This window comes from Muntiacus reevesi, chromosome 1 (assembly GCF_963930625.1).
Source record: "Muntiacus reevesi chromosome 1, mMunRee1.1, whole genome shotgun sequence".
Taxonomy (NCBI): domain Eukaryota; kingdom Metazoa; phylum Chordata; class Mammalia; order Artiodactyla; family Cervidae; genus Muntiacus; species Muntiacus reevesi.
The window spans coordinates 78,460,620-78,472,750 of record NC_089249.1 but is presented as its reverse complement, the minus strand read 5'-3'; positions in this window follow the sequence as shown (position 1 = coordinate 78,472,750).

Sequence of the window (12,131 nt, the reverse complement as noted above, 5' to 3'; positions counted from 1 at the left end):
AAGGCGAGGTCGCGAGCGGCGTGTTTTGTGACGTCTGCTGGGGGGAGGAACTTAGTCAAACATGCTTTATTTTATTGTTAAATGGGTTTTACAGTCAGCGAGGCTACTGCAGTTTGACCCTTTAAGCCAGGAAAGAAAACTCACGTCGGTTTTCTAGCCGCGACTTCCTCTCCAAAAGTTTTCTGAAGCCAGAGAGCCTGGAATAAAGTAAGTTTAAAAGGTTTTTTGAAGCCACTCCTGGACTAGATAGATTATCTAGTTTCATCTGGAGTCCAGCTCTCAACCAGGAGTTCAAGGGGCAAAATAAGGGGCAGTGATCTGTCTCTACCCTGAATTCTCAGCTCTGACTCTGCCCACAGCAGCTGCCAGCCAGCCCCAGTTAAGGAAGTGGAGTTGTCTTTAGCTATGGCTCGCTGCCCTGTATCTCTCTGAATTTGTCAAAACAGCCTGCAACCCATTACTGCTTCTGTTTTACATGCTATCATGTAAAGAGAAGTGAGGTGTGAAGATCTCCTTTGGGAGAAACTGTTAATTCTCTGAACATGGAAAAGATGGCACAGAAGCAGCTAAGGAAAATAAAATGATCAGTGGTAAGATACAAAAAGAATGGACTTTGGGAAGATTTTTTTTTTTTTTTTTTTCTTGTAAGAAACCCTGAAAGCACTGCACATTTGCATGCACTTCGAAGGAAGCCTACAGTGGAACTGTAATCCCAGCTTTGGCGTCCTAGCACTTGGTAGGAATGTGACCTTCAGCAAGTCACTGTGAGTTCCCATCTCACAGGGTTGTGTTAAGAAGGAAATGAGGAAGATATATGATAAAATACAATAAAAATGCTTCATTTATTATTAAGTGCCAGATGCGAAGAGCCGACTCATTGGAAAAGACCTTGATGCTGGGAAAGACTGAAGTCAGGAGGAGATGAGGACAACAGAGGATTAGATGGTTGGATGGCATCACCAACTCAATGACGTAAGTTTGAGCAAGCTCCAGGAGATGGTGAAGGACAGGGAAGCCTGCTATGCTACAGTCCATGGGGTTGAAAAGAGTTGGACACAACTGAGCAACTGAACAACCTAAATATGGAATCGCTGGACTTCCCTGGTGGCTCAGTGCATAAGAATCTGCCTGCCAATTCTGGGGACATAGGTTCAATCCCTGGTCCAGGAAGATTCCACATGCCACACAGCAACAGCTTGTGCCCACAAGCCACAACTACTGAGCTTGTGTGCCACAACCATTAAAAGCCCTAGAGCCTGCACTCTGCAACTACTGAGGCAGAGCGCTACAACTACAGAAGCCCTCACACCTAGAGCCTGTGCTCTGCAACAAGAGAAACCACCACAATGAGAAGCCTGTGCGTGGCAACAGAGTAGCCCACGCTGCTTGCTGCAACTAGTGAAGGCCCTGGCACAGCAATGACCCAGAGCAGCCAAAGATAAATAAGTAAACAAGAAAGAATTCAAATATGGAGTTGTTATTTATTCTGAGCCATGTGTGATTTCAGAGTTCATTTTTCTTTTTGAAATTTCCTTATTTGGCTGCACTGGGCCTGTATTATGACATGTGGGATGTAGTTCCCTGACCAGGGATGGAACCTGGACCCCCTGCATTGGGAGCTGAGTCTTAGTCTCTGGACCACCAAGGAAGTCTCAGTTTCAGAGTTTACGATCCAATGCAGGAGCAGATTTCCCAGGTCACCTTCAACAAGTTTCTCTGGGAGTTCACCAAAAGCACCAGGCCCACCTCTGCCAGCAGAGACTAAAAAGGATTAACTGCACTCATGCTCCTGCCCTCCTGAGTCACCCCTGAGAAGTCAGACCTCCCAGAGTCTCCTCCATCACCTGACCCAACCACACCCCTGCTCCTTCCCCCAACCCTTCCCAGAATGAAGCTCCCTGGAAGGCCCAGTGATTAGAATATATCCCCCAAACCCCAGTCTCTTCTCAGTGGCTCCCTCCTGCTCCCTGCCTTGGCGGAACCTCGCTGTCCCCTACTACCCTCCCAGGGGCAGCCTCAGAGCTAAGCATCCATAAACTTGTGTCTGGAGCCTTCCTCCCACTCCATTTCAGCTTCCGGGCCGTTCCTCCCCTGCTTCTTAGAAAACTGTGGCTCCTCTAAGACTCATACCACCTGCCTGAACAGCCCTCTTCCCCTCCTCATTGTTGACAACCACCAGTGCTGGTGATCATTCTCACATCCTGAGTCTCAGCCACTGGCTACCTGTCTTCTTTGCCACTGGATTCTCATCATCCTTCTTGGTGACTTCACTGTCTGTTGGCCAGCCCATCCAACACCCCAATAGCTCAAAGCCTTGGCATCGGATGTCCAAAGTCTTTTTCTTCCTCTCTTCCTCAGGATACCAGCTCTCATGGGCACACCCTGGGCCTTGTCATCACCGGAAACCATTCAACCTGCAAATTCCCACACCCATCCACCCTACCCCCAAGGTCACTTGCCCATGTGCTCCCCAAAGGAGTGCTTCCCTCCCAGAGCCCATGAAACTTCATGTTACATAACATCTGCTCCTCCTTCCTTCAACAACCAAAGGGAACATGGAATACATGAATACGTGTAGAAAGCTTTCCTAACCTGTCCAGGACTGCACAAATGTGTAGGACTGCACTATTTTTAGGGTAGAACAGGCTGGGTTAAAGGCCAAGCTGCTGCCAAGGGTGAGGCAGGAAAGACCAAAGGAGTAGGAGTGTCTGACAGGAGCAGACGCCAGAAGGGAGTGGCCAGAGTTCCTGGGGACTGAGACTGGAAGCCAGAGACTCTAGGTGCACTGCCTCATGATGGCAGTTCCGAAGGTGATGCCTGAGGAAGCCAGTGCCAGCCTCAGAAAACAGAAGGGTACTCCCAGAACTCAGGAACACAGGAACCTCTGAGAGTCACCTCTCACTAAAGGAGTGGACAATTTAAAGAGAGCTTTGGGACTTCCCTCTGTCCATGGAATTCTCCAGGCTACAAGACTGGAGTGGGTTGCCATTCCCTTCTCCAGGGGATCTTCCCAACCCAGAGGAGCCTGGCAGGTTATTAGTCCATGGGGTTGCAAAGAGTCAAACACGACTGAATGACTAACACTTTCCCTTTAACTTTGGGGTTTCCCTGGTGGTTCAGTGGTTAAGACTCCACACTCCCAATGCAGGGAACCCAGGGTTCCATCCCCGGTCAGGGAACTAGATCCCACATGCCACAACTAAGGGTTCACAGGCTGTAACTAAGATCCTCCTGAGAGTCTCTTGGACTGCAAAGAGAGCAAACCAGTCAATCCTAAAGGAAACCAGTCCTGAATATTCATTAGAAGGACTGATGCTGAAGCTGAAGCTCCAGTACTTTGGCCACCTAACTCGAAGAGCCAGCTCATTAGAAAAGACCCTGATGCTGGAAAAGATTGAGGACAGGAGGAGAAGGGGATGACAGAGGATGAGATGGTTGGATGGCATCATTGACTCAATGGACATGCGTTTGAGCAAGCTCCAGGAGATGGTGAAGGACAGGGAAGCCTGGCGTCATGCTGCAGTCCATGGGGTTGCAAAGAGTCGGACATGACTGAGCGATTCCATAACAACAGCTAAAACCCAGTGCAGCCAAATAAAAAAAATTTTTTTTAATAATAATAAACAAAGAGAAGTTTGCCTCACTGACCCAAAACTTGGGAGGAAGACCTATTTGAAGGTCACCCGCTCGTTGTTTTAACATACTCAGAAACAGGATAAGCCTACAAGGGCATGGCTCTTACAGTTCTGCAGAGCCTAGAAGAGGGAAGAGCTGGGCTTGTCAGTACCCCTCCAACCTTGCCCAGGCAGAGGGAGCCCTGAACAGGGGGTACCAAGGTCTGCCCCCCCAGGGCAAGCCTGTCCCACCGTGGAACCAGATGCCGTCCTGGCTCAGCAACACCACGAGTTACCCTTGCTTCAGCTCTGTGCTCTGGTTCCAGTTTATTCTCCCATGGTCATTGTCCAACTGAACCAAGCATCCCCCTCTGCTGGTGTGGTCAGTGTAGATGTGACTTGTGAATGAGTCCTTGTGTGTTTGATGACCACCATTTCAGGGGCAATGGAGCCTAGCAGATGCAGGACAGAATGGGATGGGCTTGTTTGGTTTGGTTTTTTTCAATCCTTATTCATTTATTTCTTTTGCTCCACCAGGTCTTAGTTACAGCATGTAGGATCTAGTTCCCTGAGCAGAGAGCGAACTTGCACCCCCTGTGTTGGGAGCATGGAATCTTAGCTGTTGGACCACTAGGGAAGTCCCCTGGGGTTGTAAGAAAATAGTACAAGAGGGAAAAATAGGAGGGGAAGTCTGAGTCTATAAGAAGCTGTTGGGAGAGACGTCTATGCGTTCATTCAATGTGTATTAAAGTTCTAAAACGAAAAAAATAAATAAAGTTCTAAAACGTGCCAGGAACTGCTAGAGACACAACAGTAAACCAAACAGAGCCTTTTCTCAAACAGCCTTGATTCTCATGGGAGACAGGCAATTTCAAGACAGCTTAAACATGGAGCATGAGATCCTTCATTCCAGAATTGGAGAGGGGAAATGTATATAAATTAGCACTTGCAGGATGCTCTGATATAACCTGGAAATGTCTCTATGCATCCTTATATTAATAAATGTTATTCCCTTTGCCTGAAACACTCTTCCCATTTTTTTGGTCATGAAACAGAGTCCGACTTGTACTTCAACACTTAGCTTGTCTTGCCTCTTCCAGTGAGCCGTCCCTGACCCCCTATCCCATCTGACTTACACGCATCTGTTTTCTATGCTCCTGATATACCCTCTGCTCTGTGGCTCAGACGGTAAAGAATCCACCTGTAATTTGGGAGACCTGGGTTTGCTCCCTGGGTTGGGAAGATCCTGTGGAGGAGGACATGGCAACCCACTCCAGTGTTCTTGCCTGGAGAATCCCTATGGACAGAGGAGCCTGGCGGGCTACAGTCCATGGGGTTGCAAAGAGTCGGACACGACTGAGCGACTAAGCACAGCACCGCTCCCCTACATAGCACCTTACACCACACCATAACTGTCAACTTACTTCTCTCCCCTCAGATAGCCAGTAATTAATATCTATTGAGCATCTGATGCAAAGAGCGGACTCACTGGAAAAGCCCCTGATGCTGGGAAAGATGGAGAGCAGGAGAAGGAGGCGACAGAGGATGAGATGGTTGGATGGCATCATAAACTGAACGGACATGAGTTTGAGCAAGCTCCAGGAAATAGTGAAGGACAGGAAGCCTGGCATGCCACGGTCCATGGGGTCACAAGGACATGACCGAGTGACTGAACAACAACGACTGAGTATTTACTCTGTGTCAGACCTCAATCATGTGATGTAAACAGTACTGTCCTGCCTTAAAAATGAGACGACCGAGGCTCATTATAACTCAGAGATTTGCCCATGTGCTCATTTACCAAAAAGATTATCATACATTGCCCCCCACCCTGGGATCCCACAGCAGAGAGAAGGGGCCAAACAACTTAAACACAACTGGAGGCACTTCCCTGTTGGCCCAGGGGTTAAGAATCTGCTTTGCAATGCGAGCAACTCAGGTTTGATCGCTGATCAGGGAAGTTAAGATCTCACATGCCACGGGGCAACTAAGCACGCCCTACTGAGCCCGTGTGCCACAAGAGAAGCCCCTGCGTGCCGCACCTAGAGCAAGCCAGAGCACCATGACGAAGACCCAGCACAGCCAAAATAAATATAAATAAATAAAATTTTTAAAAGGAAAAGTCTTAAAAAAGTAAAAAACAAACAACTGAAGAATCTGACACAGGGTCCCACTCCTCTCGTGAACCCCCTCCCCCCAAATTTTTAAGAACCCAGTGAGGATGAACCCAGCTCTGACTTTGTAGGTTCTCTAGCTTTAAGAAATGCCGCAAGCCAAAGTGGTCCCTGGAGGTGAGAGGTTGCTCGCCAAGGGAGTTCCCAGAGGGTCATCCAACCCTCCACTGGACAGTGCATCCCCTCCAGCAGACCAGTGGAGAGTTGGAGTCTCCTGTTCAATCGCTGGTCCACAAATCATTTACATCACTATAAGGTAGAGATTTTACCTTCAGTTTTATGGCTGAGAAAACTGAGGCACAATCCAATGAATATTGTACAGCCAAGATAAAATCTGAGCAACCTGTATATTAATATATAAAAGGGCATGCTTCTAGCATTCAAAGAGCAGCTACTATAAACTGTAAATACTTTTAACTTCATATTCTTACCATATCTGTAATGTAGGCAAAGCACTATTTAAAAAGTAAATGAAAGAATGACCACATGATGAGCAATTCCACTTTTGGGTATGTAACCAACAGATTGGAACGTAGTTCTCGAACAGATATAAAATTCACATTCATATCAGCACTAGTCGCAGTCATCAAAAGATGAAAACAATTCAAATGTCCATCAACAAATGAATGGGTAAATGAGGGAATTCCCTGGGGGTCCAATGGTTAGGAACTGGCACTCTCAGAGCTGGGGCCCAGGTTCGATCCCTGGTCAAGGAATTAAAATCCTATACCCCTCTTGGTGAAGCCAAAAAACAAACAAACAACAACAACAACAAAAACCCCAAACAGATGAATGAATAAACTAAATGTGATATATACTTACAATGGAATATTATTCAGCCTTTAAAAAGGATAAAATTCTAAGGAGGGAAGAGGAGGGTGAGACAAATTACAGGAGTAGAACTGACATGTTTACAGTATGCAAAATAGATAGCTAGGGGGAAGCTGCTCTGTAATACAGGGAGCTCAGGTTGCTGCTTTGTGATGACCTAGAGGGGTGGGATGGGGGTGGGATGTGAGGTTCAAGAGGGAGGGGATACATGCATACACATAGCTGATTCACTTCCTTGTGCAGCAGAAACTAATGCAATTTTGTGACGCAATTATACTCCAATTTTTTTAAGCTTTTGAAGAATCATAAAATCTATGAAATAAAGAATAATAGTTGACTTGAGGAAAAAAGAATTAAATTCTGATACATGTTAAAAATTAAAATAATAATAATGTAGGCAAAGCAAGGATCCTCCCATCTTCAAAAGAAACAGTCTCCAAGAATTTAACTAATGTACTCAAGGATGGTGGCTACATGTAAACATTGAACACAATAAGAAAATAGAGTTTCCTTTTGGTTTCTGTGGGGGTAGTTTGTTTGCGGTCTTTTTTGCTGTTGTTGCACTGGGTCTTAGTCGCTGTCCTCAGGCTTCCTCTTGTTATCACGAGCAGGGCCTACTTTCCAGTTGAAGTGCATGGGTTTCTCCTTGAAGTGGCTTCTCTTGTTGTGGCTCAAAGGCTCTAGAGCGTAGGTTTAGTAGCTGAGGCACACAGGCTCAGTTGCTCCGCAGCATGCAGAATCTTCCCAGACCAGAGATCGAACCCATGTCCCCTGCATTGGCAGATGGGTTCCTAACCACTAGACCACCACGGAAGTATGAGTTTTGTTTTTTTTTTAAATAAAGATTTGTGATTTTGAGGCATGATTTTGTTTTTCCATTAGATTATTTTGTGGTGAATGTAAACCGTGGAGCTGAGGGACAGACTACAAAAGAGCAATTGAGGGGAGCTCCTGCTGGCCTGGTGGTTAGAATTCCAGGCTTTCACTGCAGTGGCCCAGGTTCAATCCCTGGCTGAGGAACTGAGGTCCCACAAGCCGCATGGGGCAGGCGAAATGATTAGTGATTTATAGATTTCATCTGTCATTTAACAACCTTAGTGATAAAGGCCAATATTTATTTTCTTTTTTTAAATTATATATTGTAGTTAATTTATACTGTTGTGTTAGTTTCCAGTGTACAGCCAAGTTAGTTATTCAGTTATACATATATATGTATCTATTCTTTTTCAGATTCTTTTTCCTGTATAAGTTATCATGGAATATCGAGTAGAGTTCCCTAACTATACAGTAGGTCCTTGTTGGTTACCTGTTTTATATACAGTGGTGTGTATATGTTATTCCCAGACTTCTAATTTATCCCTCCCCCCCTACCTTTCCCCTTTGGGGACTGTTATTTAACAATGTTAGTGATAAAGTTTGATATTTCTTTTCAAAAGGAGATTGAACACTCACCAGGTTCTTGGAAAGAATATCAAGTAACAGCCCAGGGCCAGGCCCAGGGTATGAGTGCTCCATAAGTGACTGATGAATAAATGAATGAACATATTAATGGGAGCTCTGACGCAAAGAGGTGGGGAGCCTGGATTTACTCTTGAGGCTACAAGACCATTTGTGGGTATCCTCAAGGCTGAGACCTCATAAGCCCACATTCAGTTGTTCTGGTTCCAGGGCAGCTCCAGGGGTCCCCTCTCTCCCTCCCAGCCCATCCTTGGCCGGCCTCCTGTCTCTCCCGCGGCTGCCCCCCTGTGGCCACTGCTGCAGGCATCGCTGCAGAAGAAACCAGGCGTGAAGTCACTGCTCAGTGGCAGCAGAGGAAGATCTGTCTTGCAGCAAGCTGCTTCTCCAGACCTCACCTCAGAGCCTAAATTCCAAGGGTGAAGAACCAGAGAGAGGAGTGGAGGTAAGAGGAACAGGGGACTCTTAGGAGTCAGCAGACCTGGGCTCTGGTCTCCATTCAGTCCCTAGCAAGCTTTGAGACCTTGGACAAGTCACTTCCCTCTCTGGTCCTCAGTTTTCACCTCTGAACAACAAAAGAGGTGGGACCACTGCTCATGACGGTCCTTCCAGGACTGGCCTTCTCCTACCCACATGCTGGGGCCAATCAGGTGGCAGCTAGGAGCCAGAGAGGAAATGCTTCCAGGGCCAGGTAGCTGAAGTCAGGGGCACACAGGCCCAGGGAGGAGGAGTCAGCTAAAGGGGCCCAGAGTGCACGCATGCTCAGTCACTTCAGTCGTGTCCGACACTTTGCAGCCCTGTGAATTGCAGCCCGCCAGGTGCTCCTCTGTCCATGGGATTCTCCAGGCAAGAATACTGAGTGTGTCGCCATGCCCTCCTCCAAGGGATCTTCCCAACTCAAGGACTGAGTTGCAGGTGGATTCTTTACCACTCAGCCACTGGGGAAGCTCAAAAGGGATCCACAGATGGGAGCTCAGCTATTTTTTGCAACCCCTGGGTCAACTCTGGGGGAACAGCGTGGAAAGCCGTGGTACCGGACATTTCAAATTTCCCCTGGCGTCCTAAGGGCTTCTTAGGGGCCAGTCTTCCACTGTCACTGTCCAGCTATCATAGGACCTTAGGCAAGTCAACTCCTCCCTCCCTCTCAGTTCTTCGTCTGTATAAAAATGAGAGATTCGTGGTCTCACCTTCTTTAAGGCCTACTTCTCAGTGAGATAAAAGGCAGAGAAGGGCTCTGAAAGTCCATGGCCCATGGAGATGAGAGGGGCGGCCTGTTCCTCATGCCAAGGTTCCTGCACTGGGCCATCCCTACAAAGAAAGCTGCCTCCCCAAGGGCCCAAGGCCGCATTCCAGATAAGCAAGCATTTCTGGCAGGTCTGTTTGGCCCACAGGGGATTGAGCTTCTCAAGGGGGCCATCTAACACCTACCTCCCTCTCCACAATGCACGGCTTCAGGTTTCTGCCCATGGGCCCTGCACGATGACCTTTCACTTTGACTGCACTAAAGGGCTCAGTGGTGACCTCAGTGGACGCACTCCCCTCTGCTGGGTGCCTCCCCTCAGGCCCTGTAAAGATAAGTGTACTGACTGGTAAGAAGTTCTCCAAAGGGCCCTTGTCCTGGAAAGGAATTTGGGGATGGGCAGGGGGTAGGAGGGACACAAGGACTGGGAGGCAGGCGCATGCAATTTGGTGGAGCATGCAGCCTGCTGGAAGACTGGCCCTATCCCTGTCCCGCATCATAAGCAGTCAAGCCCACCAGCTCCCCCTCCCCCATCCCTAGCCCCTCCCCCCTCCATCCCTACTCCACACACCTCACCCCACCCCACCCCCTACAAAACCAGTTCCAGCCTTTCCTCCTTCTTTCCTGGAATCCTGTGAGGCTGCAGTCATCCAACTGTCACGAGGCTGGGAAGCTCCGTGTGTCCTTGGCTCCTCCCTCCCCCTTGTCCTTGTCCCGTCCAAGGCCAGGCCTTTCTAACTCCCTGCTCTAAATCAGGCCTGCGTCATCTCCCTCCTGAGCTTCTGGCTGACACCTCCTACCCACCTGTGATTTCACCTCTTTCTAGTGCACCCTTCCACCTGCCAGCTGCGCTGCACCCCTATGTCTTCCCTTTTCATGCCCCCTGCCCCTCACGCCTCTCCCCATTTCCTATAGTGGCGCTCCCTCTTAGACTTGCAAGCAGGCCCATGGGAGAACTTGCTCCCTTACAGGAACACGAACTTAACACCATCTGACCACAGGGTTGTTCCACCCTCCCCTAAGGCCTCACCTCTGCCTCATCTGAAATCCCCTCCCCATCATCTATCCTTATTATCTTCAAGGTCCAGCTCAAAGGCCACCCCTTCCCGGGACTTCCCTGGTGGTCCAGTAGTTAAGACTCCATGCTTCCACCGAGGGAAGTGCAGGTTCAATTCCTGGCCAAGGGACTAGGATCCCACATGTCATATAGCACAGCACTCCCTCAAAAAATAAACACCACCCCCTCCTTCCTCTTCACCTTCCTGGCACCGATAAGAGAGTACTTTTAAAACTCTGCTTGAAAGAAAAAAAAACTCTGCTTGGTATTACACTAACATATGTAAATAGATAGTCAGTGGGAATTTGCTATATGACTCAGGGAACTCCAACTGGGGCTCCCTAGTAATCTAGAGGAATAGGAGGTGGGAGGGAGGTTCAAGACGGAGGGGACACCTATGGTTAATCCATGTTGATGTACAACAGATGTCAAACCAATATTGTAAAGCAATCATCAATCAATTAAAAATAAATATTCTTATTTAAAATTTAAAAACATAAACTATTAAAAAAAACAAAAACTCTCTGCTTGGTAATAAACTCATTTGGTTAGCCTCGGGGGCAGAAACTGTGGTCTCCCCCCAGCGCAGAGCACAGTGTTGGGTCTTGAGTGTTAGCTGGCATCTTTTCCCTGTCAGCTCCTACTACACGGTCTGGGAACCAACACCCCCTGCTCCCATATCAGTAGTTCACAGAGGCCTCAACTTCCCCCTTAGAGGCTAAGTAAAATAAAAATAACTAAAACTTTTGTCAGCACTCTACAGTTTGAAAAGCCTTTTCCTTTGTCTTTGGATGACTCATTCCATCATCACAACAACTCATGAGCGGGATCTACAGGCTCACTTCAGTGATGAGAAAGACGAGCCCTAAAGCAAGAAGGCCCGCAGGCAGGCAGTTGTGGAGACCAGAGACTTGAAGTTTGCCCAGGCCACTTGTCTAGTTAGAAGAGACCTGGGCTGGGTCTCCACCTGGCCCCGGATAAAGACCAGGTGAGCGGGGAAGGGGCCTGCTTTGGTTCTATATGGGCAGGGCCTATTCCAGAAGCCAAGGGCTACCAAAGGGATGGGCAGCAACCTTGAGGGAAGGCCCACAGGGGAGGGATAGGGAACTCGGACAACCCCCAAGAATTAGTACTAGGGGGTTCCTGTGGCTCTGACCACTGACTGGTGAAAGCAGAGAGGAGGGACCTGATATGGTCGGGGTTTAAGCCAATAATCCACACACACACCCCACCTTGCAGAGTTCCTGCTAGACCCTCTGTGAGCAGGTGAAGTGTGGAGGGACTAGGAGTATCTATGACTCGGAACAGATGAGACGAGGAGATGTCCCTGCACCAGTGGCCCTGGGAGGTTCCCATGGCAACAGCTTGCCAATCCAGCATCTGTCCAGGAGCCCAGCAGAGAGGGCTGGGAGTGGTTCTCAAAACGAACACAGGCCTCTGGCCTTCAAGGAGCTTATAGGGTGGGGCAAGCCTGAAGGTGACCACCACCCCATGACCCCACTCCCCAGCATGGGCGGGAGTAAAAGGCAGGGGTGAAACTGGGGCCTGGAGGACCCAGGGAAGCAGGAAGAGATGGGGAGGATCCTGGAGGAGGTTAGAGCTGGAGGGGGCATGATGAGAGAAGGTGGAGCTGAGGACAGGAAAGGAGCTGAGGCTGAACAATGAGGGGCAGGGGTGGGAGGGAGAAATGGCAGGTTGGGGGACCGCAGGGAAATAAAGTTGGGGGATGGTCAAAGGAAGCAAAATTTTTCCACTTGAGA